Raw genomic sequence first — 27770 nt, 5'->3', positions numbered from 1 at the left:
AGTGCTTGCACCAGGTGGAAATGATTTTGTGATTTGGGGAGTTTCAAGGAACTCACTCACAGAACTGCAAGAAGCAAACTGTGTGAGAGAAGTGCTGGGAGAAGCTGATCTTGGCAGAAGACACTGCAGGACAAAAGCTTGACTCAAAAAAGGAAGAAGGAGCCGGTGAGCTTCTAACTGAACTGTCTTTGTTGCTGTGGATTAAGATATTAAGCTATGTGGTCGGGCTTTGGGTTAGAAAATGGAATGTTTAATGTTATGTGATTTAAAATGAAATTTACAGGAAGTTTATATTTATCAAAGTGCAGTTAAACATGTACATGTTAAAAATAGTAAAGTTAAAATGAACTTGTTAGGTGATTTTGTGTATTTAAATGACTTATGGGTAAAATCTTCACTAATAGTATTTTAAATGGAGTTACTTTATTTTCGGTGCCTTAGATGTGAGTATTTCTACTCAATTTCAAGGTTAGTTATCATAGTTCAAAAATAGGTGATTTGGGGAATTATTTGATCTTACATTTGTTGGGCTACATTTGCTTCAAATTTTCTGTTTTCTTGTTTATACTTAAAGGTTTTAAACCTGCATTGGCCTTGACAACTTTCAAAATAAAGTAAAGAGAAGAAATAATTGATTCTTGGTCATTGAGTGAGTTCCAGTTCAAAGTCTTCTGAGACAAGCTGCCCTTTCAAGTGGGGAAACTGCAGATTTAAACCCAAACATTGGCATCCACTTGACAGTGAAAAAACGGCTGGAAAGATCGGAAAATACCTGAACAGCAGCTAACGCCTGGGAGTCCAGAGGCTAACTTAAAGTTACTTGAGCAGCTCAAAGCTAATAGGACATCTGCGAAGCGGCTGTTCTCCCGGCTGGCCAGCAATATTGTCAGGATGCATGCCATAATGGCAGAGGAGGAGCTCAGAGACAGTTTCAGAAAACTTGTAATTGAGGCTAGCAAAGTCATAGAAGCAAATGAGGATGTGGAGGCCCAGTACCTTACAGAGGCAGGCTGATATCGGCAAGACAGCCAGTGAGTGTGAAATAAAACTGAAAGAGTTGAAGGATCCTGTCCAAAAGATACTCTGGGCAAAATTTGGAGAAGAGGAATTGGAAATGACAGTAAAGGCTGCAGAGCAGAAAGTATGATGTCCTGTGAACTTGGTGGAAGTAAAGAGGCATTTGACTTCACATTTGACTACATGGAAGGGCTAGTGAAGAGAGTAAAAGAGCTGCACACACAGTGGAAGTACTGGGCCCCTCCTGTTGAGCAGAAAGACTTTAGGCAGTGTGTGCAAGAGCTTGAGCAGATTGTCCCAGATTTTATGTCTAGAAGAGTTAATTGAATCAAAGGCTATGCCGACAAAGTTGTGAGTGCTGCCGCTTCCATCAGCAACCCAACATCAGCCATTAAACTGAAGCCAACCTCCCTCCCCAAGTTTACCGGCATCAGGCGAGACTTTCATCGCTGGAAATGAGACTGGGAGGCTTTTCAGAGGCAAGGAGACCCCACTGGGTCAAACAAAGTCAAAAAGTTCCAGCTCATTAACAGTTTAGATGAGAAAATAAAGAGAGACCTTCGATGGGTGACCTACAACACAGCAGATGACATTTCTGTGTCTTTGAGAATAGGTTTGGAAGCCAAACTGCAATCACTGTTGAAATAATTTAAGAGCTCCAGTGAGTTCCAGCTGTTAAAAATCACCAGCCCAAGAAAATCTTTGAGCTTATCCAGACTGTTGAGAAAACTCCACTAGATCTAAGGGATCTTGGTGACACAGGTGCCGTGAAGAATCCTTTGTTGATCAAGTCAATTGAACGCCAGCTTCCTGATGGATTGAAGAAAGAGTGGCTTCTCTATGCAGCTGAGAGGAAACGTGCTGAGCCAGAGAAACACTTTGACAGTCTTCTCGCTTTCCTCAAGATTCAAGAGAGCATCTATGAACAGTTCGAGCAACTGAAGGATGAAGAGTTACAGAAGGAAATCCGAACTGAGCAAAGGCAAGCCAGGACTGGAACTTCAAACTCAGGATGTGTTGTCTGTGGGGATATTAAGCACAAGAAAAAGCTGTACTTCTGCAAAAGATTCCGTGTGCTTAAGTTCACAGAGAAGAAGGATGCAGTTAAAAAATTGGGAGCCTGCTGGAAATGTCTGGAGGTCCATGAGGATGGTGATGATGATGGTCGCTGCAAGACTTCATGTCTTTGCAAAAGTCCTGAGTGCAAGGACAAGGGAGTCACAGACCACCATTACTATCTGTGTCCAAATGCTGAAGCAGCACAGCCCAGAGGAAGAGCAGAAGCAGCACAGCGGGAGGCAGCAAAAGGAAGAATTACACTGAGGCCTGGGAAGAATTCTTCAAAAAGCTCTCACCTGAATTAGCCCAACAATGCGGGATGTATTTTGTAACACGGCGTCAAGAACCCCCCATGTTGCAAAGAGTCATTCAAGTCTTCTGGTAGAGAGCGGGCTAATGGAGTGGCCTGTTATAATAATGATTCTAGAGGTCTCAGATAATGCTGGACAAAGAATTGAAACCCTGATCGACCTAGCTTCTGACACCAATTATATCACTCACGAGGCAGCTGAGTGAAGACATGATGCTTGTGGTCCATGGGGTAGGAGGCATGGAAGTCTTTGTTAAAACAAAGCGGTACCTCCTGAAAATCCGTGTCCGCAACTCAAGAGGCGCTTTCAAGTCCCACCAGCTGATCTGCTATAGCCTAAACAGCATTGCAGACATTCGCAGACATGTCGGCTAAAAAACTGCAAAAGGTCTTCCCAGATATCCCGCTCAGTGACCTGGTCAGGCCTCCTAGTAAGCCATAAAGAGGGCCACCTAGCTCCATAGAAGATCCGCACTGTGGGAGATCTTGTTATGGGATGGACCAATGGGAAAGACAATTGCTGGCAGCCATCCTGAGCTGTTTTATGATGCCACTGTACCAGCCCACACATCAAGAACACACTTTGCAAGCTCTATGAGAACTGCTGCTGTGAAGTATGACAAACACACACGTGTAGTCCCCAGTCATCCTCCACAAAGCCAGCAACCCTCAATTGCTGTCTGATCTCAGCAATCCAGTTGTGCAACTACTACATCCAGCTTTCTCGAGTGGTGGAAATGGGACAGTACTGGTGCTGGCTATGTCCCAACATGTGGGGGGTGTCGCCGGGGAAATTGCCAGCCATGCAGCAAGAAATTACCCTTGCTGAGGAAACCGTTTCTGGAGGTGGTAAAGAGTGGCCTCACATATACAGTTGCTGATGATTAAAGTGAAGAACCTAACTGGCATGTCAAGTATCCCTGGGTAGAAGATCCAGCCACATTACCTAGCAACAGGAGTGCAGTTGAAGCCACATTCTTGAGGACTGAAAAACAGCTGTCTAGGGAACCAGAGTGGAAGGCCACCTATGCTGCTCAAGTTTGTGAAATGATAGAGTGCTGGGCCGTGACAAAGTTGTCTGAAGACATCCTAAATGCATGGACTAGTCCAGTATGATACATCACCCACCTCATTGGACCCAACCTGGTCTAAAACAGTAGTCAAAAGTTCAAAGGCATGAGTTTAAATTATCTCTTGTTAAAAGGCCCAGATATCCTGAACTCAATCCGTGCTGTGCTCCTCAAATTCCGGAGGGGACTTTGCTGCCTTGGGAGACATAAGGACGATGTACAATTCAGTGTGGCTTGAAGACTAAGATGTGCATCTACATAGGTTCCTGTGGTGTGACTCTGAGGAGGAGGAGCTGGCTAAATATGCAGGAACAAGAGTCAACATTGGAGAGCCCGCAGGTTGTATTGCTCAGCTTGTCCTGAGGGAGTCAGCTAATCTACCCCAGTTCAGTCATCTTGTGGAGGAGCGTTGGGTGATAGAGGAAGACAGTTATGTCGATGACCTCTCAAAGAGGAAGGCAATAAAGTTCTTGCCCTAGGCTACATTCTGGAGGATGACAAGCTCCATGTTATGGTTGGGATAAACGTTTCAAAGAAGAAGAGGAAAATTAGACTTGGCCAAGACCTTCAGCTGGAACAGGTGAGAGCTGAGACACCAGACCCACTAACATGGTGAAACTAACACTGCTGAGTTTCTGGACTGTATGATCCAATTGGTCTATCAACACCTGTCAAGCAAAAAGATACCGTTTTGGTTTGAAGAGCATTTCAGGAGGCCAGATATAGAACCATTAAAAACACATGGGACCTGGCACTATCAGAAAAACTCAGGGAAGATCCCATCAGGATTGGTGGTGGATCTCTGGTGCCCTAAACATTGCTGACATCATCATTCGTGGAGCCAGTCCAAATGATTCGGATGAGGATTCCCCATGGCAGCAAGGTCCAACATTTCTGAGTTTACCAGCTGATTAGTGGCCAATTTATTCTGCGAAGGATGTGTCATCAGCTGCACAAGAGTGTTGGAAAGATGCAGAAGAAGTCATTTGCTGCTGCACTCACAAGAGCTCAGGTGAAAAAGGAGCCACCGGATCCCAACCATCAGAGGCCACCTGCTGGTGCTGCAGATTTAAACCCAAACATTGGGATCCACTTGACAATTTGACTGAGGTTGAGATGTTTTTAAAGAAGAATGGTAAAACATTTCAGTCTCTAGATATACTAAGATAGTAAAAGTATACCTTCAAGACTTATATCTGTAATTGCATTTGAAAGTGGGAACTGAGTACAACTGCATGCCACATTTGCAGATTTCAGTATTCATAGGTAAATATTTTTTTTCCTTCTAGTTCACAATGGCGTACTATTTTGTTGTTCTTCTCGAATTCATCATAAAATGTTTTGTTTGTGGTTGTAATGTGACAACTGTTCTGGAGTGATGCAGTCCACATCACAAGATTGAGAGCTCTTTATATTCTTTACAGAAAAATTGGATGACTCATTGTTCATAAAACCATCTTGATATATGGAGGAAAAAAGCGTGTTTCTTTGGCAAAAAGATAGTGCTGGCATTTTTATGGCGTATCACTCTTGCCAGAGAGTAAGCTGACATGGTATTGGCACGGACTGGGAGAGAACAGCAGTTTTCTGCCTAAAAGGCTACAGATGAATGAACAAATCAGTTCATCAGTAGTTGGGAAACTACTGCTATGCCAGGCATGCTCCATTCAGCTTTTTATATTTGTTTTGCCATGACCTTTCACATTTAGAATGCAAAGTAGTGTCATGTTTGTTTGAAGAACAACTTGAGTGCAGGCAACAATAACAGTAAAGGTTTAACAAAAATTAATTGTTCTGTGGTTGGTCAACTGGTTTTACAGCAGGAGTCTGACAGGGCACTGAGAAGGAGAGGTAAGGGATTATTATATAAGTGGAGAACGATTATGAAAATAAAGGATTAAGGAGACAGGAGCTTTCTATTGGTGATATGCGAGAACTTCCAGGATTAGGTGAGCTACCCACAGAGTCCAATGTTGGCAGGTGATGGTGTTTAGTGGTTTGATTGTTTCTAAACATAATTTCCTTTTTCCTTCAGGAAGTCTGCAGTGGAGTGGGTTGCGTTGGAGGGTAGACAGGCAAGTGACCATGAGGTAAGTAGCTGAATGAAGAAACTGTCCTCTGGAAAAAGGTTGGAAGAGCAGTGTGGAAGGTAACAATGGAGACCAGATGAGGATTCTTCTTTGCTTCCAAGGAACGAAGAAACAGAGCACCAGAGTGAAGGAACTCAATCACAGGCATGGACTGGACCTTGACAAGAGGGAAAACAGACTTGGGTAAGAGCAGGAAACAATGAGAGCAAAAGATATTTGAAAATGTAGGCCTGATTACCACGCCAGAAGAGCTAACAATCTGGCATCTCCTCAATATCTGCTCCTCTTTATGCTCCTCCCGATTAGTCACAAATTATCTCCATTTGTAAACAGTCTTTGTCACTGTAGAATGGTGGACTTCGAATTGTTCGTTTACTTTATAACCCTTCCCTGAATAATGGGCTGCAACATTTGCCCCTCAAAGGTTATTGCTAATGTCCATCTCAGCATTGCATCTACACATGCCAATGTGCTACAAAATATCAGCCTTATTAGGGTGGCCAGAATTGCTAATAACCAGTTAATGAATGCATTTGGTTAGCAGCACCTAACTGCTACTTTGCCTCTTAGATGTTCTGGTAGAAACATGGATTTGCTCAGTTGTTTTCCTCATGAAGCTATTTCATTATGGCTTCAGTTTAGTTTAATGGATCATGGCAGGGTATGATATTTAGTTTTTGTACACTTCAGGTTAAATTTATTACAATCTAGTAAGACATATTTTCCTTATCAGCTGATATGTTAAAACCTAGAATTAAAAGTGGTAGCTTTGTTTTTAACTGGTCTAGTACATTGTCTTTAGATGCAGTTTAAAATATGTAACCTTTGGTACTCTGAACAACAAGAGATGAAAGTATTCAGGATGTAAAGGTAACTCACAGAAATCTACACAACACCTAGCATTATGAACTTTCTTAATATTGTAAGCAAATACACACAAGCAAGGGGAAAAGAAAAGAAATAGGCTCATAAAGGCAGTAACAGTTGGGAGAGCACATACGGGTTGGTTCATGAGAAAGGAAGGAAAATAGAAAAGTGCAATAAGGCATAACCACCTTCTTTTCAGCATCTTCTGTTGCCAGTCGAACTAAATCAAATCCCACCTGCAAACATCGTTTGAAAATGAGGAGTGCACTGGTAAAGAAAGAACATTCAAGAGAATATCAGGCTACACTGGGCTGCTTGTGTGAAAAGACCCACAATAACCTTTATTTTAGCCAAAAGTCATCACATCCAGTCAAAAGTTAGAATCAGAAATTAACTGAATTTACATAGCTAATAAATGCTGTTTGTGTCCATTTTTTTTTTTGGAATTTGTTTACTACTCTGTGAAATGTTGTCGTCTCTGTTAAAATCATGTTAGTGATAGTTTTATAGGGGATTTCTTTCCTTTTAAATGTAGTTCCATGGCCTTTATAATTGGAGGTAATTCCACATAGGCAAAATAAAATAGTGTTAAGGTTAAGTATAAAGACCTCAACCTAATAAATGTTAATTGTTGTCTTTAATATTAGGTTTTATAATATTGGTCTTCTTCTAATTCGTGCAAGTGTGTAAGATGTTTTAATTAACCTTTCCCACCAATGAGGATGTGATGATCCAAGCTTTTGTCCAAAACACAGTGTTCATTCTTTTTGAAAATCACAGTGATCCACACAATGAACAGAGCGACCTCTCACCTTGGCAAGAGGGCAAATGGTGTTTCTTTGTATTATAATTGTAATAATTTTAAGTTTTGTCGTGCATGGTGTTCCATATTTAATCTCATTTGTGTTGAAACCTTTAGCTAGTCTTGGAGGAGATCCTTTTGTCCTCTGTTTAGTTTCCCAGTGTTGAGATGTTTTCCTTCAACTACCCTTGCATGTCTTCCTCACAGCGAAAATTTATTTTTCTAATTAGACCCATCTGTGTTCGATCCAGTAATGAACCTCCTCAATATTTAATATTTGTCTCTCAGTTTCTTTCATTCTTGTTTCTGTTGTACTTGCCCTGGGGTCCTGGTTTCTCACATCTTTGTAAGTTGCCATAGTTTTCTGCCATTACATTATTACTCCACCATGCACCTGATGTTTTAAAGCCGGCAACTGTAACCCCACAGGGTTATAAGCAGTACTGATCAGCATTTTTGTAAATTATACAAATCTGAATTATTTAAGGGTAAGCATTGGCACATTCTTACTTGGTGAGTGGCCTTTCAGCCCATAGGGTACATGACTCGTTTCACTTTGGATAAAAACATTCTTTATTGAGTTGCAGAATCCAAACACAAAACTATCTGTTAGCCAATTGTTTTAACATAGATTTGGCACCATCAGGAATCTCAAAAGGTTGTTCAAAGATGAAATAGTCAACTCAAATGCTACAAATTACCCATCAGAAGCTTAAAGAACCATGACATCAGTATCAGGGGGTAAGTGTACTTAAACAACACTTAGCCCAGCTAAAGACCCACAAGCAAGTTTAATGTTGAATTCATTTGGAAAGGTGTAGCCAGTATGAGCAATGAATTATTTATTTGACTCTCTTCATTTTAGTTGTAACATTTAGCTATTAACTGAGTCATACATAAATAGAGAGGATTCAAGCTAACTGTGTAATAACTTTATATGTGAGGCAGGAGTTTATCTAAGATGTACCTAAACAAAATGATTGCCACATACCCTAGTGTAAAGCGCTGGGCCTATGTTTCCCATTAGATCCTATCAGTTCATTTAGCCCTTCATTTTTGGTCATTCAGGAAACAATGGAAAGGCCAGTTTGGTTTGTCTTTCTGATGATTTGACAGCCAAATGTCTTAGCTGGAACCAGAGAAGGCAACAAGGTAACAAATGTTTTTTCCCACCATGTCTTCTGCAGATAAAATAAATCACGTGATTCTGTGATGTAAGCGGTAAAGGCTCCATTGGCAGATATCTTAAACCATTCAGATCAGTATCAAGGGATGAATTATACTAACTACAAGTCTATTCCCTGGATATTTTGACAACCTCTTCAAAACAACTGCATTATGGAAAATTTGCATTATAATCCCCAATATTATTTTCAAGGATTTAAATCATCTTCACACTGTTAATCCACTGCCATTCATGCTTACATGTCCATTCATCCATATTACGGTGATCCTCTGACCTTTTCTTGAAAACCACAAGCTGGTTGACATTTATGGTTCAGAGTTAGGTGTCACCAACTGTTTGCTGGATTATCATGCAGTACATTTGTTGACCCCTTGACACTGAATCAAGGTGAAATTTCTTGTCTTAAACCTTGGGTTAAAAATAAAAATAAAAATCACAATACTGAATGTTTATAAAGAAACACCTTTTTAAGGCTTGGAGATATACAACCAGTACAGAAATCTTCATACAATAACAACAAATTAGAGTACAAGCAAAGTGACAAAAGTATGTAAGTAATAAAGCATCATTATACACACAGTGATGTATTTCGGGAACTATTTCAGGTAATTTGGATGACTGACTTATAGCTAATGAAATTAATTTTAGTTTTGCAATGCTTTAATTATCTGAGAAACTTAATTTTGGTTTTTTTGAGCTATAATCTATAATCGTCAAAATAAAGAGAAATCATCACCCAAAATACTGTATACAACTGTGTATAATTAATAAATATTAGCTTCACTTTTTGAATTTAATGTCGAATAAATTACATTTTGTGATGTTATTGAGATGAGCTTGTAGTCAATTTCAGTCTTACTTGGATCCATGTTTAGTGGTTTTAAATGGGGATAAATTAAATAATAAATAAATTTTGCAGTGACCCATGACAAAACTGTAAATAAGGACACGAGCAACATTTTCAGGGTGTTTGTCCTTATGTTCTTTTTTCATGATTGCAATCATGTCAAAAGGCTGAGAGTCTCTTATTCATGCTTACTTATTTTGCACTCCTACTCGCCCCCCTTTTTTTAATATATTTTTTCAAATTACAGTTGCATAAAGAAAATTAGAGCAAAATAGCCAAAAATGAAGACATTACCATGCATTCAATGTTTTCAGTGATTGAGTCCAATCAATGCCAGTCCTTTTCCAGTTTGGGTCTGGTAACAATCTCAATTTCTCAGTTATCTGGCAAGCCAGACTGGTGAACTACTCTCTAACATCTTTTGATACTAACAAGAACACATCCCATAACAAAAATCCAGTTTGTGCAGTTTAAGGCACATCATGATTACAAAAATCTAAAATTAGGCTCAAGACTTTAAATTCCTCAAAGATCCAAACTTTTTCCATTAGAATTCAGATTTCAATTTTTAGTGGATCTGCATATTAACATCCCCCATTGTTCCAATTATTGATGACTGAGTCCCATGTTACAAATGACTCATTGCAACTTGTTTTTTATACTTAATGTATTTGCTTTTATTTAGTTTCTTATTATGCTCCAGCCATTGCATAATGCCATGTTGAATTGGATGGGGAAAGGGAAAGTCAGAAACAGAATGGAATCCATATCAGTTATGGATTTCATAATGTTTCTCCCTTTATTGTTATCATGAAAAAAAACTGAAAAATTGCAATGCCGACTATTGGTTTCTGCTTATTAAATGTGGTAGATAATGTTTTTTCGCTGTCTGAAACGTTTACATTTTTTTAGCAAATTGAAAAGCTTACAAACTGTATAGAAGTGAATGGAAATAGTTGCAAAGTGCTTATTGAAACCATAAATAGAACTATACTCAACATTATTTTTGGAACATTTCTTTTAAAATAAATGTTATCATTCAGACATCAAAGCAGATATAGAGCACCAATCACACTTATTTGTAATCTTGGTCAAAATGTGTAAAAAAACCTTTTTCTTTAACAGTAGTGGGTTGATTTTTCACAGGAATAATAGAAAATTTGACTATTAATTTGAATACATTTATTCAGTGAGAAAAACCCAATGTTATTTGTTCATTTATTTATTTTAGCAAAATCAGAAATGCCAAACTTATTTTGCTTTATTCTATACAATATGCCTCAGATTTCTTAGCTACATTTAAAATAGAGTTGTGTGTAGACCTTTCATAGGCTGGGCAATAGCTAATCAGCTACACTTGCACACATCTACATTTAGAACAATAAATGAAAAAATTAAAATGATGTGAGACAAACAAGACTGGGTGAGTTTGTCTTGCCCCCACTCACAATAAAGAGGATTGCAAAAAGACAACATACCAAACTGACTTTCCAACTGCAAAAACAGACATTTTGAGGTCACTGGGGCTTTTTAACAACCATTAGACTCTGTTAACCAACTCACTGTTCTTGGAGGCAGGCCTATGAGCCTTTTTCTGTCATACAGTTTCCTAAATGCTACCGAGACTTGGAACACTGCTTTGGTCCAGTGAGAGTTTGCAACAGTCTTCAATCAGATTTCAGAACTGGCTATGGCTACACAGCTGCAGCCCTTACAGTGCTAAATGACAACACTTCAGCCTTGGACACTAAATTCCATTGTGCAGCAAATTTTACTTATTTTTTGCGACTTTTCTTTTCATATTTAATTTTTTCTAGTGGCCAATATTTTGTAAGCTGACCGACAGGAGACTAGCCTCAGCAAATGGGTGGTGCTCTTTACCCTGCGCCATCGCCACACCCTTCGTGAAACTTTTTAAAGATTGTTAGTCCATTAGGTTTTCTTTGGTTGTTTACATTTTGGTAAAGCCTCCCCTTTTTGTGTTTAATTTAGCTGCCTCTGTGAATGTTTAGCTCATATGGTACCTGTCTCTTTCAACAGGGGAAATGGGGTTTGCCTTTTGTCAAGGTGAAGTTCTACATGTGGGTTAATCTTAATCTGTCCTGGTTGGTTAAATAAAGCTCTTGACAGTTTACCATTTCCCTTATCAGAGTGTGACAATTTTTCAAGTATTGTCTCTAGGTTTTTGCAGCCCCCTAGTTCCTTAAATGGCTTTAACCAGCTGTTTTGAATTGCAGTTGTTTATTCACTTCCCTGTCTGTCCTCAGTCTCTCTACAAAAACCCAGCTGTAGCACATCCAAGCAAATAAAAGTATTTATACTGAATGGCTAAAGACATTCAGATTTGCACTAACACATTCTTCTTACTATACTCAAAAAGAAATACACTGAAAGAAAACTCAGAATTATCCAGTGTTTGTGTTAGAGGAATGTCAGATCTGGTTTGTATGGTTACTGCTTGAACTGTTGTGCTATAATCACTGCTAAAACCCACACAAACCTTTTTAACAGTCTATACAAACCTATCGCCCTCAATTTAGATAACATTATTAATCTTGGGGTTAGCAATAATCTCTGACACACTGCATGGAATAACAATCTTGTCAGATTTAAAGTCACATTTTGTTGAAAGTCTCTTTGTAATGCATATAAATGGTAACCACAGCTAATACATTTAAATAACTGAAAGTGGTTGAGTAAGATTATGTGACTGGAACTGTAGCATGAAAATCATGTATGAGAAACCGTAGAATTTGGAGACCAGTGTCTGAGAATACGTTTCCTTTGCTCCCTATTCATCCCATCTGTGCTTCAGCTGGGTATTTGCGGCACTCACATCTCTGGTTTCCCCATTAAAGCACTGAGTACATTTCAAATTGAAATACAAATCCATGCTTAATATGCTGGCAGCATTTTTAACAGATGTCCTGTTGCCTAATGTGAGGTAACTTCACCAGAGGCGTTTGTACCCAAATTTGAAATCTGACAAGATACACTACATCTCCCATGCGAAATGCAAATAAACTATAGAAACAGGTCAAAATAATAAAGCAATTGTAACTTTAGTAAATGTAATGCAGTTTCTACTGAGAATTCTAAATAAGATTTACAGTTTAAAGTGGATGTTTTTGGTTGAAAAAAGAAAGCAGAAATTAAACTAAGGTTAAAAAAAAGTACCTATTGTCATAAATCGTGGTTTGTTTGGACCAATGTGCAGACTGACACTTGTAAGTCGCAAGGTGAGTAGAAAGGTTTCTTCTTCTTTTAATAATAATAAGAACTTACATGGTTAAGCCAGAACAGAGACATGGAGCCAGGTAGCAACAGGAGGAACCAGCGAGGAACAATGAATGAAAACCAGGAAGGTAGTATACTGAGGGAAATAGAGTATGAACTAATGAACTGGGAGAAGAGCTAATCAGGAGAATGTGAGACAGCTCGGGACTAGGGATGCAGGAGAACTGAGGGAGAGTGACTAAGTAACACAGAAGAGCAGGGAGTACAAGGAGGTAACCAAAACACATCTAAATGAAATTAAGCAAGTAAACAATGAAACTAACTAAAGAACATTAACAGGAGGGAAACCAGATCTAAAAGGGAAGGGTAACTAGACACCGAACTAAACACCGAAACACAAGAAGCAAAAAAACTAAACACATGTAACAAAACTAAACAGAAGGAATCTATTAAACATGAATGAACAGAAAAGCAAGTGGCTTAGAAAAGAACACACTGGCACTGGCTTAGAAGAAGGAAATAAACATAACACAAACTCAAAGCCTAACACTGGCAGACCCTGACACCTATCCCATGCATGGAAAACAAAATAAAAATTATATATTTTAAAGTTCTTATGCAGCACTGAACCTTATGGATCTTGAATGATTTAAGACAACAGAAAAATTGAAAAGACTGAATTCAAGTCTTAAATACCTCATCTGGTTACAGTAAAGTAATTTAACTGAGCAGAAGAGCGTTCACAACTATTTGAGAAGCCTCAAGAGAGATTTCAGATTCAGGGAAACTATATAAAGAGTTGTGAGTGAGTAGGGTTATACAAATAATAAATAAACGCGAAAAGGTTAATTATTTTTGGCCTTTTTATTTTTGTGTTTGAGCACAGAGCATAAATAAAACAGCTTCCTGAAGAGTTTGGAATGCAATTATGCTATGGATGTTTTCTGAAATAGCAGCTTCATGTGAAGACTTGTTTAATGGCATAAAAGAGGGTAATAACTTTGACCTTAACTGTAGCTAATCAATATAAAAGCAGATAATTAGGACATTGTCAGAAAAGCAGTTTCTAACAGTTTACTCACTAAATGTAAGTCAGACTGTATTTATGAAAATAAAGAAAATAACTGTGCACACTAATCAGTGGAGGACCAAAATGGCAAAACTGTCTATAAACAAAACATTATTTTATATAGTAATTTGACTATAGCTGTAAATAATATATTATTAAGAAAACTTAGAATTTCAGTGTTTGAATAATTCTTGGAATTCACAATCAAACAGGCTGCCGTGCAGCAACTAGGTCCTGGGTTTAAATCACTGCCTAGACTCTTTCTGCATGGAGTTTGCATGTTTTCCTCGTTAATGCATAGGTTGTGGATACTATGCCTTCATCTCGCAGTCCAAAAAAAGGACTGTTAGTGTAAAGGTCAGTTGTTGTACAATACATTTAGCCATCCAATAATACAGATAAAATTTACAAAACAAGATTTAACTCAAATTATAATTTCAGTACAATTCCACTCTCATCTTGAGCCCACTGGTCTGCCCCAATGAGGTGGATGATAAGGAAACTTTGACCCAAAAGAGAGAGAGGTTACAGGTCCTTCTCAAAATATTAGCATATTGTGATAAAGTTCATTATTTTCCATAATGTCATGATGAAAATTTAACATTCATGTATTTTAGATTCATTGCACACTAACTGAAATATTTCAGGTCTTTTATTGTCTTAATACGGATGATTTTGGCATACAGCTCATGAAAACCCAAAATGCCTATCTCACAAAATTAGCATATCATTAAAAGGGTCTCTAAACGAGCTATGAACCTAATCATCTGAATCAACGAGTTAACTCTAAACACCTGCAAAAGATTCCTGAGGCCTTTAAAACTCCCAGCCTGGTTCATCACTCAAAACCCCAATCATGGGTAAGACTGCCGACCTGACTGCTGTCCAGAAGGCAACTATTGACACCCTCAAGCAAGAGGGTAAGACACAGAAAGAAATTTCTGAACAAATAGGCTGTTCCCAGAGTGCTGTATCAAGGCACCTCAGTGGGAAGTCTGTGGGAAGGAAAAAGTGTGGCAGAAAACGCTGCACAACGAGAAGAGGTGACCGGAACCCGGAAGAAGATTGTGGAGAAGGGCCGATTCCAGACCTGCGGAAGTAGTGGACTGAGTCTGGAGTAGAAACATCCAGAGCCACCGTGCACAGGCGTGTGCAGGAAATGGGCTACAGGTGCCGCATTCCCCAGGTCAAGCCACTTTTGAACCAGAAACAGCGGCAGAAGCGCCTGACCTGGGCTACAGAGAAGCAGCACTGGACTGTTGCTCAATGGTCCAAAGTACTTTTTTTGGATGAAAGCAAATTCTGCATGTCATTCGGAAATCAATGTGCCAGAGTCTAGAGGAAGACTGGGGAGAAGGAAATGCCAAAATGCCAGAAGTCCAGTGTCAAGTACCCACAGTCAGTGATGGTCTGGGTGCTGTGTCAGCTGCTGGTGTTGGTCCACTGTGTTTTATCAAGGGCAGGGTCAATGCAGCTAGCTATCAGGAGATTTTGGAGCACTTCATGCTTCCATCTACTGAAAAGCTTTATGGAGATGAAGATTTCATTTTTCAGCACGACCTGGCACCTGCTCACAGTGCCAAAACCACTGGTAAATGGTTTACTGACCATGGTATCACTGTGCTCAATTGGCCTGCCAACTCTCTTGACCTGAACCCCATAGAGAATATGTGGGATATTGTGAAGAGAACGTTGAGAGACTCAAGACCCAACACTCTGGATGAGCTAAAGGCCGCTATCAAAGCATCCTGGGCCTCCATAAGACCTCAGCAGTGCCACAGGCTGATTGCCTCCATGCCACGCCGCATTGAAGCAGTCATTTCTGCCAAAGGATTCCCGACCAAGTATTGAGTGCATAACTGTACATGATTATTTGAAGGTTGACGTTTTTTGTATTAAAAACATTTTTCTTTTATTGGTCAGATGAAATATGCTAATTTTGTGAGATAGGAATTTGGGGTTTTCATGAGCTGTATGCCACAATCATCCGTATTAAGACAATAAAAGACCTGAAATATTTCAGTTAGTGTGCAATGAATCTAAAATATATGAATATTTAATTTTCATCATGACATTATGGAAAATAATAAACTTTATCACAATATGCTAATATTTTGAGAAGGACCTGTAGTGGTCTTCACACTAAAAGCATTACAAAATGACCTTCGTTTTAGTCCATGTACGTGTGCTTCACCTTAGTGAGGGAGATGCTTCCCAACACCCTCACAGTTAGGTTAACTGGTCTATTTAAATTGCCCTTAGGTATGAGTGTGTTCGTGCATGGTTCTTTGTAGCTGAAAAGGTATTAAGCACTGTAAAAGGAGTATCCCTCAAAATTAGCTCATAATTGCTAACATCCTTTTTGCTTGTTTTTGCTTGTTTTCACTGGTTTATCTTTGGTAGATAGGCTTTAATTTTTTGTAGCCAGAATGCCCTGTTGACACAGATTCTCTTTCAGAGTCAAGTCAGGACAGTTTGAGCACTTAGTCAAACTTTGTCATCCTTCATCACTAAGCTGTTAGTCATTTTATCTAAAAGCCTGAACATAACTATAAATTATGCTGACCCTCTTAAAGCTCAAAGTCCTAATAATTTATTCTGAAATAAGAAGCTATCCACATGCAGCTGGACAGCTGTCTTGGAATTGGACGCCTGAGGGTTATCCTTTTAACTTTAACATCTCGCACACAAAGAAGAAACTCGCTGTCAGGGTGTTTTATTTTTGAAAAAAAAAACGTCCCCCTCGTTTATCTGTAAGACACGCATTTCTGTTTTATAATTTCCTTTTCCGTGGAGGCTCCTGCCTTTGACGTGAAGACCTCAGAGACAAGCGAAACAGGCCTGGTGAGATCTCCCTCAAGCCTTCATTTCTGCCAATATCAGCTCAAAATGCCTCCACTGAATGCTAAAAAAGTGGTGATAAAAAACCTTGAAAAGTTTTTAAAGTAACCTTGAACAATACTACAATTTGTTTTCTGAAACTCAAAGGCTAATACTCCAGGTGGGATTTGTAGTAGTAGTAGTGGTAGTTGGATAAGGCACAGCGTAATAAACAAAGTGTAGATATGAAGGTAATACAGGTCAGCCCATCATGTTCTTCCACTCAGTATTTCAGCAGAGAGAAGTATGAGCATTCACGTTTATTTGTTCTATTATTAAGGAGCACGTAGAGTTCTGATGAGAAACCATCAAAATAAAATGATCCTCCATTGTTCTCCAAGAAATTAGGATTCCTATCAAAAGGTTTACAATAATAATTTATGTAGATTAGTTGAAAAGAGATAAAATAAATTAAAAAGGATAAATTAGAACAAAAGGATGGGAGAAAGACTGCATAGAGTCTGATAAAGCGAAGCGAACATCAGCCTCTACTTAATCGAACTGATCTCCAGTCCTGTCAGCTATCTACAATGTGTTTTTCCTGTCTATACTTATCTGAGGAACTCCGTTGCTCACTTTTTTCCCATCGTAGCATTGCTTCACATTACAACAGATAAATAAATATGGCAGTATTCTGCCTACCGCTGTTTTAGAGTGGCTCAGCAGGACCCATCAATGCCCAAAGGTGCAGGCTGAAGGGTGTTTTAACTGTGCTCCTTCTCCATTTTTTTATTTCTTCAGTTCCCCGGCGGGTTTTTTCTTTTAGACACAAGCAAGCATTTGAGACCTTGCTGCTGTGGTGAAGCCGTCTGTTGGTGACTCAAAAACAAAGAAGAAAAAATATGAAAAAAATAGCCTAGATGTCACTAAAGGACTCAGTGCACAGTGACTTGATGTGAGTAGACCAACAAAGGGTCACTTACTCGGATTTCCTGACCTACTGAGGTTTACTCCAGTTTTCCATCCACTCGAAGACTCACTAAAATAAGACAACAGGTAGACAGGAGTGTGGAGAGCAGCAGCATGAGATCTGTGTTTGGCTTTAAATCATGCACAAGACAGACAGGCACCCCACTGAGCTTTTCTGTAGGTCACTGTAGAACAATGAGTGGGTTAGCAGGAGATCAATTTTGACATTAAAGATCAACCGAACCAGAGCATATCTGCATTACTTGCAGGTTTCCATCATGGCTATAGCCAGTGTACAGGTTGCCGAGCATGCAAAAGAAATAACACATTGGTTTATTTGTTGGAAGACAGCACCATTCACATTACTGGTAAAACACCTGGAGGGTTTGTTGCTGAAAAGCTCAATCTTAGCTTCATCTACCTTTTGCGCATTGCATTTATTTTGTGGTTTTAAACCACAAGTTAGCATATAGATAGCCTATAATTGCTGCTATGGAGATGTGATGACCCCAAAGAGCCACTTTGATTGCAGTTTTTTAAATGTGAGATTTGAAAACTTTTTATATTTTGAGTAAATTATCTAAACTTCACTTTTCAAAATAGTAAACAGGCTTGGGCCCTTGTCCAGTTTTGTTTCTCACACTTTTAGATGTTTTTAAACCTTTTAATTATTGCCCTGACTTTAGACAGGAGCATGTTGAGGTGAGTAGCTGCTTAGTTTTAGTAATTTGCCTACTTAGGGAGATCAACACACATCTGCTCTTCTTGAATGTGTCAGGGTTTGACACTTTGGACTCTGTTTGGCTTTGTGTTTTGCTTTTTAGTTGGATATCTTATTCTTTGGCCTTAGCAGTTTTGTTGTTTATTTCTCCAGTTAATTTGATATTAGCTTTGTTCTCTCTCCTGCCTAGTGTGTGTTGTTTTCTTTCTCTTGCTCTTAGTTTTCTTTTGTGGTTGCTTTCTTATTACTTTGTGTGGTATTATTATTATTATTATTATTGTAATTATTATAGTTCTTTGTCTTCCTTGGATTCTCTAGTTTAATTTCTCTTTTAGTATCTTTGCGTTTATTTATGTTTAGGTATTTGTTCCTTTGCACTCTTCTTGTTTACTAGTTTCCTTTCCAGTCTATTCAGTCAGTGTGGTTAGGTTTGTTTACTTTTGTATTCAGGTTTTCTTTATGGGTTCTTTGTTTGTTTTTAGGTTGTTATTGTTGTTCCTATGTTTCCCTCTAGTTTCTCTGTTTACTTTAGTTCATTGTTATTCTAGTTTTCTCATGCTTCATTTGATTATTTATCTTTGTTTATAGTCTTGCTTGGTCTGTGTTTTCTGTTTATTGGTTATTAGTCACTTCAACCATGCTCAGTCTTTGTATTTGTTTCACCTGTTCCTTCTGCCTCCCTGCCTCCTTGTCACACCTGTTCCCTGTTTCTTTGATTACCTGCCCTTTGTTATCCCTCAGTATATTAGTTGGCTTTGTGTCATTGTTTGTTGCTGGTTCCTGTTCGTCACAACCCCGTTCCCTACCATGACTATGGTTTTTTATGCTTCGCTTGGAAACTGATGCTATGTTTTGCCATGAGTACCTGCAGTGTGTTGTAAGTTTTTGATCTTTGAGAATAAACTAAAAAATTACTACGATGCGGCTGCCAAGCACTTGTCTGCACTTTGGTCTGATCGAAAACCCCACCTTGACAGAATGGTGTGGAAGCTTGTCTTTCTCATTTTCAAAAGTGGCTAAAACATAGGCCTCTGGGTTAAATCATTCATATATTTTAGGGAAACAGGAAGTCATTGATTTCTAATTCAGTTTGTAGATCTAATGCTCTAAATCAACAAAGGGAACCTGTGGTAACTCTTCAAATGTGGTGTTTACATTGTTTTGTTTCACTTTACTATTCTCCACTACCTTTTTAAAAGACCAATTAAAACATATTGGTCTTTTGTTTAAAAATGGGAAAATGTTTAAAGAGTGTGCAGCTTTTAAAAAGGTCAGTCTGGCTTTTTCCTTTGAAAACTACACCTAAGTAAAATTTTAAATACAGTAGCACTACGTACAAATATGGAAGACTTTCCTGAGATGTTTTTGCATGCTTCTGAAAATTATTCTCTTGTATTTTTTTCTACTTAAAAATATGTGTTCAGTTGTCACCTTTTAAATAAAGCATTAAAGGTCAGAACCAAAAAAAAATCTGATCTGTCAACCTGCATGGCCCAGCTCTGTCCCATATGTGTACAGATCATTTCTAGCACTTACTGTAAACACATCTCTTGGCAGGTTCAGGTTTTGAGAAGAAGTGGAGGGCATGTTGCAACAACCCCCTGTCCTGGGAAGCCTGTGATTTTGGTGTAGAGGACAGAAAAATATGTGTATGTTTGTTCTGTACTTGTGTGTGAGTTTCCAAGCTATTTTAGTGCCAGGTTTCTGCTGTGCCAATCTGTGGCTGCCATGGAGCAACCAGGATTTGCTCAGCCATCAATCAGTCGCCTGCCATGACTGAATATATTCAGACTCTTACAGAAACATATACACTTCACAATGAGCATGCACAGACCTCTGATGTGGAGAGATTTAGAGAAAATCATGGTCATCGTGTAAAGTTCGGTTAAGAAGTTTACATCTACATGCTAAGGATGTCAGTGTCATTGAATCTGGGCTTGTAATGCTATGTTCTTTTGAGCCGTTCATTTTTTCCAGACAATCTGACTTGTATGACAGCTGGTTTCACTCAAGTAAGCAGTGTGTTTGAGATGTTATCTCAAGATCCAACCACAGGTATGCCTCCTGTTAAGTTAAATGTTAAGTAAAATTAATCAGACACAGTACAAAAAAAAAATCTAAGCTGTTCTAGTATAACCCAGGTTTTTCCAAAGATTAATTATCCTGGTGGTTCACCGTGTCCTTACCTTCAATGAAAGTGTTTTAAACACAGACATATTGTTGTGTCCAAATATGGTGAGTAGAAGATGACTTCGATGGCCTTTGCCTTACTTGAGCATTAACTGGAGACACTGGTGACAAAAAAGTCTCTTTAACATGAGCATCTTTTCCCCTCTAACTATGTTTTTTTTTTAAATATGATTAAACAACAATTCTTCATCTTTATTTATTTATTTTATCCATTTTTCAGTTGCTTTCTGAAACAGTCTTTCCAAGCTGGGCACATACTCTGCATAATCTGCCCAGTGTGCTCGAAACAGATTTGTCATGTAATCTCCAGGGGAACTGTTTACCACTCATTCCAAATGGCTTAATTGAACAAACAAACTAGCTGCTTACAAGCTTTCAAAATGGACTTACCGTGGGTTGTTAATCAGGCGAATGTTTTAAATATCACTACTGCGTGAGACAGGATTCATAAATAATGTGATGCTATTAAAGAGAACGCTCATCTATAATTCATGGTTTTGTTTGCCTCTCATCCTACTGGGTGCTGTGGTTGTCATATGTTATAGATCCAGTAGACACACATGTGGATTAAATATTTAAACTGTTGTGTAACAGCGGTGATAGAAATCCCCCACAGGTAGCAGTGCTCTCAGAGTGTTTTATATAAGAGTGAAGCTGGAGACACAGTCAAAAGAGATTAAAGGTAGGAAATAACAGATATAATCTGATGAACTGAGTCCTTAATACTGAATGATTTACATTGTATTGCTGTCTTTAATATAGTTCCGAACCAGCAACTGATACATGATGTCTGAGGCCTACTACCATAGATGGATAAGTAGCATTATACATATTTAGCTTGTGACAATCTGGTTGTATTTTTTCAAACAGTTGAAAAGAGAGAGTGTCGTTTGTACTTTGATATTACTAACTTTCATCATTTAATCTCTTTCTACATTATATGTAAGGTATATGTACACTATTGGTCAAAGGTTTAAGAAACACTTTCTCATTTAAAGGTTTTCATTTTGTTTGTGACTATTTACATTGTACATAGATTCTCACTGAAGGCATCAAAACTGTGAAGGAACACATGGAATTACGTAGCAAACAAAAAATTGTGAGATCACTTTAAATATGTTTTATATTGTGATTTCTGAAAGTAGCCGCTGTGATGATTAAAATATTAACCTTTGGCCGTCTCTCATTGAACCTCTGGGAGGTTCTTTCAAGACTCTTTCGAAAACTATTTCAGGTGACCACCTCATGAAGGTCATGGAGAGAATGCTAAGGGCAGTAGTTGGCAGTAATTGATTTCTGACCGGTTGTGTGTGTGTGTGTATATATATATAGATCCAACAGCCTTTCTTCCATTATTGCCCCATATATGTAAGTGCATCCATCATCTAACCAGATTCCCTGTATCCTGCTAAAGAAAAGCATTCCCACTGCATGATACTGCCACAACCATGTTTCCCTTTAGGGATGCTGAGTTCAGGTTAATGTGCAGTGTTAGTGCTCTACCACAGATAGTGTTTTCATTTAGGTCAAAAAGTTGCATTTTTGGTCTAATTTGACTGGAACACATTGTTTCATTGTCCCTGATACTTATTTACTGACCAGTAGTTGAACAATATCGTTACTGAGGGATAGATTTTTCAGAGAAATATACTTTTAAGTAATTCAGCTATGTGCATCTGCAATAATAATGACCTATTGTAATTAATTCTATCAATACAATTCCATCATTCCATAGTGTATGTTCTACATAATCATCTGTCTGCATTGTTGCAGAACTTAAAATTTTTGATGAAACCATCCTTTATTAAAAATTGTTTGATTGAGTCCTGACCACTACCTCATTGAAATGCAGTTGTGTTACCTGAAAAGTTCTGGAATGAAATGAAGCAACAACAACAAAAAAGATTGGGCCACAATTTCTCCACTACAAAATGAGAAACTGATAAAGCCATACAGACCCCATCACTCACGGAGGTTCTAAAGGGGCTTCAGAAACTGACAAATACCAGATTAATTCTAATATATAAATTGGACCCCTTTTGCCCCCAAAGGGGCTTTAATTATGCATTGCATGGATTTAACAAGGTGTCAGAAATATTCCTGATGGATTTAATTAGTTGTTACAGTGCAGGCAACAGAATGCAGCCTCTCAAACTGGTGTTGCACATTTATGAAGTATTTCAAACACAAAATTCAACATTCTTTCTGAAGACAGGACGATGGAGCAGTCGAGGCTGGATAAACATGTAAGAATTTTAAAGTGGGAACATCCTGAAGCAAGCAAATCAGTGCACAGACAAAGCCCATCATGAGGTGTCAGTGAGTCAGCGGAGCACATCAAATTGTGACTTTCAACACAGTATCAGGGCTGAACAGAGCTGGTGTTTACCATTCAGCCTGTTGTAAATTCAGGTCAGATCTCTCACAGATTTAGATGTTTCACCCCTCACCCACCCACACATACCCCTCCAATGAGAACCACAGGTGTTGGCAGTAATGATTATGAAATGAGCCCTCACTGAGTAAGGGCTTCAGTCTTGATTTACAGACATGAGCTTGACATGTACCACAATACAAGCTGTTGATCATATTTGTTCTGGTTATTTTTTGTACTTCTTTTCTTGAAGCCACTGTTTTTATCAATAGGGAGTTATCAAAATGAGCCTACAAGACACTAGCCCAAGAAATAAATAATGGCTGTTTGGAACATACCATATTAATGACACATGTATGGTGTTTGCATGTATTGTGTCATCCTATTAGTCATAGTGGAGGTTGCAGCTCTCCTCGGGTTGAGTGCACTAAAATAGTCCAGAAAGTGTACATCACATTAATGATAACAAAGCTCAATCATACAGAGATTGTGGGATGCTCTTGTGGAATTCCACTAAGAATGCTAATGGAAACAGTGCAGTGCTAACTCATTAGAAAATTGGATGCTTAACCTGTATGTTGGGCCACATAATTATGCAAATGCGATTTAAATTTGAGGGACTAAGAGTGCAACGTGTTCAAGTTCAGGGAGCAAAGAGGGCATGTTGCCCTTAAGTTTTTTGTTTTTTTTATGATTCTAATTTATGTACACAACCATGATGGAGACTTTTGACATCCGGAATGATCAAAGCAGTCACACAATTGCACTTTATTCACTACGAGCATAATTGATTTCCCATATCACGGGAAACATGAAAGTGGATTGTTTGGAGTTGAGGACCTTTGCCATGGCCTTTGATCTTCCCTCACTGTTTTCATTATTGTCTAAGCCGTACTAATCGGCAAGTGGGTTCTCACTCATTCAAGCCTGTCTAATTATGGAGAGTTCATGTTTTTGATTAAAATGAGCAGAGCCTTCTATATTTAAAGAAATAGTTCTGAATTTTTAATTGAGGTTCTGTGAAAAAGTTAATAGTTTAATAGCTTACCCATAATAGTAACTCTCTTAGCATCATCACTTTTTGTATACTTCAAACACTGCTGGATTTTTACCGATGGGGTAGATCTTGGGTTCTTTTGAGCAAACATTTGGCTACAAATTGTGATCCAGTTCACAGCCTGACATTTTGAACTGCACAATGACCTGATCAAACTTTGCTAAACCATTTACTTGAGACAAAAAGTGAAATAAAAAGGTGGTAAAATATACAAATAATGTTATGGCAATGTTCAAACTCAGGACCTACTTGAGGACTCTTTATTGTCATTATACAAAGTACAATGAAACAGGAAAAAAAAACAAAAAACTTGTGGCTAATGAACCCTGTGGCACTTAATCATTATATTTTACTTTAACTGTACACAAAGAATTATTAGATAATAATTAATCTAAAATAGCCTGACTATGCTAACTTTAGTGCGTGAAGGTTAAAGAAAGATGGCACTAGCTAATTCTGAAACAACTTCCTAACCACAACTCAATTTCTTTGATGAAGCACAAAGTCAAGCTAGGGCACATGTAAAAAGAAGATCTTTAAAAAACATTAAGAAATATTTACAGGTTACTAATTAAAATTGTATTTCTGTTTTTACATATTTAACAATTTAAATAAGTTATATAGTCTTATCTCATTGACTGTGTTGCTCTTGCTGTTGTTTTAGATTTTAAGATAGTCTGATGGTTTACATTTATTTCAATGCTTAAGTTTTAGAGTCATTATAATTTTTATGTTTACTATGTTGGGACCCACAGCCATGGTTACAACGTGAAAGGCCAGTACAGACTTTCCTGGAACATTCAAAATAAATTGCATTAACCTACATCCGGCACAGCCAGGAAACGGGGTAACTGCGGACTTCCTGTGACGTCACTGTCCAAATAAAAGCACCGCTCTTGCTATATCCTATCTCTTCCACCCAGACTCTGTGCGAGGGTGGCAGCTCGCTAAAGTCTCTTTGCTGGCAAACAGACATAACTCTTCAACTGGATCCAAGGGTGTCATACGATCATCAATCATATGCACAAAGTTAAGTACGAATGAATTGCTGTCTGTGTATCCAGTATATTCATTCATAAAAAGGGGTAATTATGGTATAAGCCTGTCTTGACTTTCTCTCTGAGGCCTACAGAAGCAAGCTGTGTTCCCTGCAGATATGCTGTCTCTACAACGCAGAGTGGAGCAGTTTCCCAGTCTGAAAGGAGGAGAACAGAGGCTGCATCCCGTGGTAACGTGCAGTGTGGTCAGCTGACAGAACGGGCCGCCCAGCCACTGCTCCGGAGGTTAGCTGGAAGCTAACCCTTTGTTCACACATCTTTCTTCAATCAAACTTCGTCGTCGCCCGGACAACTTGTCAGCACGGTTCATACGAGGTTAGGTTTGGGCAGAGTAATAGAGAGATATTTAGGATGAAATTATCTAAATGTTTTTCATTTTATGAAGTTTGGTTTTGTTTGTGTGAAACTCAGCTATCTTGGTGCTAGCAGGCTATCTGCAGCACACGTGATCAGGTTGTGTTCTGTATTTGTGGGTTTTTAAAGTTAAGACAAACTTTATTCAAAGGGTGATTTTAAACACAGAAGATCGGCCATAACGCGCCATCCGCGCTTATGCATTTTAACCCTTCTATTGACGGTATTTTAAAAGGTGTGTGTTTGATTCTGGTTATCAGCTTCGTTTGTTAGCTTTCACTGCTAACAAGCTAAGAACATGTGCATGCCTGCTAGGGAATATTTAAGCCCCATTTCTCCAGAAAGATTTGGCTCTTTTCCAAAATATGTCCTTGAATATTTGACCACTTCCTTAATAATATTTCTTTAAATATTGTTTTAATAAATAAAGGCATCTAATGAGACACCGCTGATAATTAGTCATCCAAAAGGTTGGTTTTATTCAGCAGAAATACTTCTTTGCATTTAACCTGAAATTCTGGAATACAGCTGCAATCAAATTGAGCCAAACAAAAAGAGAATTATAACAATAACTCTCAGGATTGTAGTTATTATTACAGAGATACAGTACAAAGAATTAGCAAAAGGTTTCAGCATCAGTGAATTTGGATTCATTTAAGAGAAAACTGTTGCTGTGCTTCTAAATACTTTGAGATCTTTTTGGACTATGTAAACTCATTTTTAAAAAAGGATCCTGAAGATTGTCATAACAAAATTGATCAATTATAGCATTAAAAGATATGGCTGAGAAAACATATTCTGAAAAGAGATTGTTAAAAATATCTTTGAATTCTCGAAGCTTCAAATTTGGCCATTTGTTTGTCTTTGATGTTTTGTCTTTGTTTTGTTGGAATGAATGTTTGTTTATATGTTGCATGAAACAATAATCCATGTTTAGAATAATGTTTCTAAATCCCAGATTGATTAAACTTTGAGTTTTCAGGAGAGTTAAGAAGCAGCTTGTTTCTGAGGTAGGTGCATGTTAACAGTTTTGTAGTTTAAGGTTCACTAAGATGGGTTGGAATGAAGAAACTGTGGGTCCGCCCATAGGCTGCCAATCAGAGGTTAGTTCTGCCTTACTCCGCCCACCTACCAGGTTGGTTCACACCTTTGCTGTCATGGAAACGCTCAGCACCTCCCTTCCTGAGTTTTAACATTGTTTAAGAGACAATAGAATCAAAATGCTTGTAGTGATTGTTGCCTTAGTAACATGTTTTTTTTTATGTAGCATGACTTTTAGATTTATGTGTTTTACTATTAAAAGGTTAGTGAAATAGTTTAAACTAGTTTGAAGAATTAGTTTTGCATACAGAATCATTGGTGATTTATTAGATTGGAAGTTTCCCTGGTACCATTAAGCTAGCTGACAATTCAAGATATGCAAAAGTAAGGAAAATATTTTTGATAAAGAATCCGAGTCATGACTTTATACTTGGTGGGAATTATGTATTAGATTCGAATTTGTAGGGATTATGCATCTGAATTACATTAGATGTCCATTAATCTAATACTCATCTTCTTACAAGACAAATCAGGATAATATGTGACTAATTTCTAAGTGAGACATTGATTAACTGAATAACTAAAGTTTGTGTTTAGTTGTTAATGGAACTGAATTACAGTTAAAAACATCTGGATTTTCTTTGTTGCTTTAGTTAAATTCATAGTAACACGTAGTTATGTCAGAATTCATTTCTTTGGTTCTATGTAATGTGATCCTGGTTACTAGACGTTTTTAAACTTTTTGCTGGATTGTCACATGGGTTGGACCCTGCGCCAGAAGAGGGGAATGTCAGAATAAAGTAACATGGGGTTCCAAAAGTTGTACCACTCATGGGAAAAGGGTAGCTCAGACCTCCAGTGAGGACTTAGTGACAATGCGAGAGAAACGTTGTACTTTGTTTATATAAATGGTGCATAGCTCCCTAAGACCACATTCTGAAAACCTCTCTGAAATTATGGTGTTGATTCTTTTGTGAAATTTTACATCTCCACAGATTAGACCATTTTTGAAATTCTTTTTGGGTATTCTGAAACTATGAAATATTGACCTGTAATCAGACCTTCCTCAAACATCATGTCACATTTTTGATATTCAGAATATTTAGCTGATGGTCACTGCTAGAATACCAGGTGGAGTCAGAAGATCAATTCTTTTGATTTTGTTGGATGTTTTGATGAAGTTCATGTAGTTAAGCACTTAGGTTTGAGAATGGGACTTTGAAATTAAAATTAGCCAAGCATTGTGAAGGCTCTGCCTATTGTTCTCACTTATATGAGATTGAGACAAAGGACACAGGCAAATCTCAGTCCTTTTGAAGTGCTGTGTGGCAGGTCTCCTAATTTGGACATGGGTATATTGCCAAGATCATTTTCTTCCACATCTTTGTGTGAAGATAGGATGTTGTTTTACTGTCAAAACCTGTCCACTGTGTTTTCTCAAGTTTCACAGATGGTGAAGGCTGCATTACCAGAAACAGCCACTTCCACCCTCCAGTCCTTTATTCCTGGCAACTGGATTCTGCTCAGAGAATTTAGGAGAAAACACAGGAAGTCCAGGTGCTGGAATGGCCCATATCAGATCCTACTAGTCACCCAGGAAAGCTGCAGGAAAGCTCTAGCTCCTCCAGCTTC

At 38.2% G+C, this 27770-nt stretch overlaps 1 long non-coding RNA gene across 1 annotated transcript; it reads left to right on the top strand.

The window, feature by feature from the left end:
- Positions 1-36: 36 nt before the first annotated feature.
- LOC124861642 lies at positions 37-25017 on the top strand. The gene is made up of 4 exons (XR_007036700.1): positions 37-165; positions 5492-5546; positions 5648-5729; positions 24609-25017. It is a non-coding gene; the product is annotated as an uncharacterized LOC124861642 (long non-coding RNA).
- Positions 25018-27770: the final 2753 nt, after the last annotated feature.

The sequence above is a fragment of the Girardinichthys multiradiatus genome, chromosome 24, assembly GCF_021462225.1.
Source record: "Girardinichthys multiradiatus isolate DD_20200921_A chromosome 24, DD_fGirMul_XY1, whole genome shotgun sequence".
NCBI lineage: Eukaryota > Metazoa > Chordata > Actinopteri > Cyprinodontiformes > Goodeidae > Girardinichthys > Girardinichthys multiradiatus.
Note: the sequence above shows the minus strand (reverse complement) of the source record. Positions and strands in the feature narration are given on the sequence as shown.